The sequence below is a fragment of the Schistocerca piceifrons genome, chromosome 2, assembly GCF_021461385.2.
Source record: "Schistocerca piceifrons isolate TAMUIC-IGC-003096 chromosome 2, iqSchPice1.1, whole genome shotgun sequence".
Classification (NCBI taxonomy): Eukaryota; Metazoa; Arthropoda; class Insecta; order Orthoptera; family Acrididae; genus Schistocerca; species Schistocerca piceifrons.
The window spans coordinates 712,565,918-712,572,359 of record NC_060139.1 but is presented as its reverse complement, the minus strand read 5'-3'; positions in this window follow the sequence as shown (position 1 = coordinate 712,572,359).

The window sequence follows — 6,442 nt, the reverse complement described above, 5'->3', positions numbered from 1 at the left end:
GGACTCAAACGAAATACTGTTTTTAACGTACATAACCACTCCGCAAGGAATTCCTTGAAAAACACCCAGCTAATCTGTAAGTACACAGGATGTCGGCAAGCTTTCGATTCGAATGCGGAACCGTTGTGTACAACGCTGTATGACGTCCACTATAAGATGAGTCAGCAAGAGAAATGGATCGGACACAACATTACAAATGATTAGGGGAGGAGAGGGCACTAGGTCATGACATATGAGGAGCAATATCACCCTCTAGGAGGAAACCATGCATTCTGTAACTGTGGCTGCATGCTACCGTAGTCTCTTTCACAAAGTATGATTAAATAAATGGCTCTAGCACGGAAATTATGCATTTCCGGACATAGGTTAATTAGATCCTTTCATTGACCAATTCATAGAGTTTATACATGGTGGAAAAATCGCCCTGCATAAAGCCAAACGACACATCATTGGAAACAACTGATTCATAGGGAGAAAGCTACATATTTTGAAACAAAAGCTTTGAAAAGAAAGGAGACATGTATTTCCAATGTGTGTATGGGCCTATGGGGTCATACTGATCCCTGTGGTATTAGGAAGGGCACAACAACAGTTGAGACAAGAAATCGTAACAATGGGTACAAAAATAAGTGGGAAATAACATTTTCATTGTTGTAGGTGTATCGTATAATAGCTGTTCAATGCAATAATCATTATTCTATCTTCATAAATATCAAATTCAGGAAACAAACAGTTTCAGTTGGAGTCACATACACCCCAGTCCTACTCAATGCAGTAATCATTAATACATCTTAAAGTGTTGTAAACATAAAAATGAACCAAACATAAATGAAAACAGTTGGTTCAGGGGGGGGGGGGAGAGAGTTATATATTCTGACAATAATATTTTTGAAAACAAGGGAGGTTTGCATTTCCAGTGTGCTTTAGGGGTCCGTATGGATCCCACTGGTACAGTGGTGCCAGGATAATTAATTATATGATAAACCCTCTAGGTGTGTGAGTGTTTAGCTTAAACAGTATGTGGTAATACATCCGTCATTAGTTGAGTGGACAATGCACAGGGCTATGATAGTAGTTTCAATTTTGAGACACCCTCAAGAGATACGAATTTCTTCTTTTGGCCTACAGAGGAACTGACGACTCGTTTCTGGTATAATACGATCTCCTTTACTGCTGCGGTCGCTCGAAATTGTTCCACTCAAACCCCAAACTGTGATGACATTCTTCACGGTAGAAACACATCTGAAATAATACACATCCTATCCGATAACAATGAACAGAACAAAATCAGATATTTTTGTTATCTCGTGTAGCTTCCAAAGTCACTGGTTACTAGTTCTTCCGACTTATGCGGCTTATGGAAGGAAATATCCAGTCTTTCCCAAAAGATTCCCAGCTTCAAAGCAACAATGAGAGCCACAAGACAACCATCACAGTGCTTGAACATAAGTGTAGTTATTGGGCAAACCGCGACACCAGTATCAACATCTCTCCGCAACACTGTCACGTTAACTAGCTGTCGGAACGCAGGATACGATAGGACTCGCGTGGTATTATACAGATAGTCATAAAACAGTAATAACCCAGTGACCACATCTCTGAAAAAGATAATCACTACGAAATACAGTTCGTAGTAGAACGTGCAGATGGCGTGTATGTGACGAAATTTCCCACGCTCTCTCCCGGAATGGAACGAGGAAGCAGGTAATAACAGGAACATAATGACTAACAATGTCTGTAATGTAGATTTGGTGGACTTGCTGATTACACAGATGGACATGAAATCGAATTATCACGCTATTTTAATTGCAAGTTAAACAGAAAAAAGGTTTCATTTCAGGATGCATTATTCCAGGAAACTGCAGCCTGCGTACAATGTAAACAGCTCACAAATTTGCACTTGAACCTGTATTCAACACGGCTGGACATGTCAGATTCCTACAGCTCTCACAACGAGTTCTTCGAACGAAGACACACAAGAGGGAAGGAAGCGTTTCTTTATACGTGAATTTACACCTGAGCTGTCTTATGGGAGAAAACAGATTTTGGGTCTGTTGCTTGTTGAAATTTACAACGAATTAATAATACCAATTCGTTCTGAGTCACTACAAAGTTTATTTTACAGACTATATACAACGTCCTTTAAAAGCGTAACTCCACTTCTAGGAAGAAAAATTTGTTTTGACTCCACCATTTGCCACTGCAACGGATCACGAAAACGATGATCGTGCGAAATCTAACTCGCTTGTTGTATTCACAAGATCCAAAAGACTGTACAACGGCGATGTGCGTTCTCGGTCTGACAGTGAATAATTATATTTAGGACAAAAGTACATTTATTTTCGACATAGTCCCCTTTTAGGCAAATTCACTTCGTCCAACGTTCTCCCAGCGAGTATATCTCATCCTGGAATACCGATTATAGGAATCAATAAAAATGCACTTTTGCTGTTGTTATACTCTGTTCAGCAGACTCAAATAGTTTTCCGGTCTCAAAATTATTAAGATACGTTACAGCGCAGTCAGAGGGTGTTAACTCGAACGAATAAGAGATTCCAGACTAGGTCTCTTCTTACGTATTGCTTCATTCAGCTGTTCGACAAGACTTGTGCAGTCTTCGTCAATTATTGTTTTACGCACTGTAAGCTAATCAATAAGAAGAAAGTGTTTTGTATCTCAGAGAACAAATTAAATCGACTTCGGCTCTTTTGGTACAGGATCACCGGCTTCCGACGCCCACTGTTTCGATTGCGGTTTTGCTTCTGGATCGACGAGGTAGACTTATGTCTCGTCTACAGCAACTAATCGTAGCACAGTATACATTACAGACCCTTTTTGAAACTGGGTGAAGCATGTAACATTATGGGGATGGTATTGGTAGATTCAGTAAAACTTTCTAATTCGTCTTTATAATCTGTTCAAACTGTCCTCACAATATTTCGACGGACACCCTATAAGTTCTACAGACAAGAAATAATAGGATCGATTTTACAGTTTATCTAAAATTATCTTCAATGTAGACTTACAACCAAATATGCTACCACACAGTTATCAAGAAAAATTAAATTTTTTGAACAGACAAAATGGATATTACAGGTAAACAAACCTCTGGGCACTGACATCATAGAAATAGCAACGTTAATTTCAATAACGAACCAAAAGACGAACATTACAAATTGTGCAATATTGTTAAATTGTTAATGAAGCCATCTTATGTCTCATCCTAAATCTTTGGAGATAGAGACGCCGAAATGCTTTCCAGTTTTTGTCACTTCTATCCCAAATACAAAATAAATAATTTTCAAATATGAAAATTGCGCCGTAATTTTGAATTAAAAAGCATCGTTGATTCACAAAACTGTTCACACCAAAATTGCTTTTATTATTTGTGAATCCTGTTATGGAGCATCATATAGATGCAACATATTTGTAACAAAACACAAACTGCTAAACGCCTGTTTGACAATCAGAGTATCAAACACGCCAAAGTCAAATTAAGCATAGCATTGTCAACACAATACAAACATCATATTCTCGTAAATAATAATCAATAGTTACTGTAAGCATGGTTCACAACCTGTAAGTTTCACATTTTTCTAGTTTTGTAATAGTATTAACCTGTGTCAAAAGCTTGCAAAAAAAACAGTATAACAACTCCAACCTGAACGTGGAGGTTTTACGAGGTCTTCGACGTCTCGAGGCCGACGACGCACTTGGTTGTCGGCGACGGTAGGGAGTGGACGTGTTTAGAGGGTCGCTCTAAAAGCAGTTGTCATCACTAATAGACGTCAATATTGTAACCAGTAATGGAAGTGTATCAGAATTTGGAAGTAAACCATGTGGTGCAAAATGACATCATGGCCAAGACCTTTTATTTAAAGACAAACATTAAACCTCTTACCAGATTCTATTTTCATAAACTTGCATAAGGAGCAGCAACTGCAACCTGGGAAACATCGTCCGGAACTTCAGCAACATCAAAAAACTTAGTGCAAATGAATTCAGCTGCGACCTCTTCACTTTGCCCAAATCTAAATACTTTAGGGTAGAAGACCAGTATTGGAATCTGGCCATACCAAAAATGGTAGGAGGACAGGTGACTGAAGTGATGTTAGAAGCAGTTCATAAGAACAGTCCACACTACGAAAGTGACGACAATGTGGAACACACTGTGAAGACATCGTCAAAACTCCACAATGAAGCTTTGGGGAATTGAAAAAAATGATGGTTTGCAGTTGTTGATGAATTCGCTTCCTATTTGCTTTTGGTCAGAATTCAACAAGCGTGGCAGCCACGTTGCAAAAATTTTACTTCTATTTCATTCTTAATGTAAAAATCTCTTCCCTATGATATGCATTTGACGTCAGCTAGGTCGGCCGGAGTGGCCGAGCGGTTCTAGGCGCTACAGTCTGGAACCGCGCGACCGCTACGGTCGCAGGTTCGAATCCTGCCTCGGGCATGGATGTGTGTGACGTCCTTAGGTTGGTTAGGTTTAAGTAGTTCTAAGTTCTAGGGGACTGATGACCTCAGCTGTTAAGTCCCATAGTGCTCAGAGCCATTTGAACCATTTTTTTGACGTCAGCTATTCCACGCAACTTTAACTGCCAATCGACCAACATTAAACTGTGCGCTTTCTCGGTCATTTCATCTGAAGTTACTATTTTGAATTGTCCACACTAGCAACCGATGAAGACATATGAATTCCACCGCTCATTTCTTAACCGTTAAAAATGAAGGATGCTTTACAAACCTCCACAGCGTGTGGATAAATATCTGTTGGTAATAAACCATCCACGCTTTTAAGACGACAAAGTATTCGATTTTATGCGTTTGGGCGATATATACTAAACGTTTCATAGAAAAATAATGCCGACATTTATTAATATACAACATGCTCCACGTAATAGAAACAAAATTTCTTTGATAGCAACGCCTTATCTGCGCCAAGTAAGGGATTTTTAAAGTTCTGTACGTAAGAAATAGGGATGGGACAAAACGAGCGGTTAGAACCGATACCGGTATTTTACTTCAGAATAATCAGTGTTTTGCAGTATTTGGTTGGCCTCGGTTGTAACAGGTGCTTTATACCTCTCACTATTGCTCCAGGTAAAAAACCGAAATATCAATTATGCATAGCAGCAGTGCTAAAATTTTCAGTTCTTAAATAAATCTTTTTTAAAAAACTAATAATTTTTGTTCGTATAATTTATATTTCTTTGAAACATTGAATTGTGATAGAATACGGCAAAAGCGATCAGTGCTCTTTTAACAACAATGCCGACACAAACGAGCAACAAACACATGGCATAAGAATATTGGTACAGCGTTGCTGTGATATTAATGTACCAGTTACTTTGTGGTGTGGTCTACTCGACGGTACGCACGTACATGCATTGTGCAAGACTTGCCCCATCTGGTGTATATCGCAGTTTCTCACGTCGTCGTCGGACATCGGTTGTATTACAGATTGGCACTATCCCTAGTCTAGAAGTAAGTCTAGAAGTATTTTACAAAGTGCGCTACCAATGAAGTATTATGCTCGATTTGCTTTTAAAGATTAAAAACGGGAAAAGCCACAACAATCTTGCGACATCATAAGAGGAGAAAACTTAAAACTTAACAATCCATTCATACTTCATGATAAAAACAGAAAATAGTTGATCTGCTGCCCGTCTCTACATAATGTGCCTTTATCTGCTCGTAGCCCCTGAAAACTGACAAATTAACATGAAAAACAGAGTTCCTCGATCTCATTTTTCACCTTTTAGCAGGGACTATTCGTAATGCACAAATAGTGGCATGATCCTCGATCACAACATGATTTTTTTGAAGAGTTTCAAAAAGTTAGAATCAATAGCAGAATACCAGTTGTTTTTTGTAGTGTTCAACCACTTTTAACTTTTCAGGAAAGCAGCGAACGGTGGAAAGACTACATTTTCTTTTATTTGCCTATTTAATTTAGTATTTTGATTCTATGTATCTTGAGAGTGAGGGTGTCAAAATTTTCCAATCTTTGTTCGATTTTTACTTTTATTACTGGAAATAATAAGAATAAACAACTGAAAATATATTGTTTCCGAAACCGGTTATTTTGTGTGGTTTTAACAGTCGTGTTAATCGGGCGTTGAAAAATATATGTATATATAACCGAAAACCGGTTGTTTCGGCGATAACCGCCATCTCTAACAAGAATATGCGAAAAGCATGCCACTGTTTCAGCTTGTGTTGATGAGAAACTGCAAAAGTTTATGACCACTTTAACGTGGTCGCTGACAGTCCGAGAGTCAAATTGTGTTTTCGGATCTGTGCGCTTCAACCTGTCCTGCAGTGATGACCACACTCTAGTCAGTTTCTACCACAGTGAGAGCATCCTAACTATCCTAATTGTTGAGATCTTGAATTTTCCATTCTGAGGACAGCCTGTGAAGTTTCAAGAAAGATG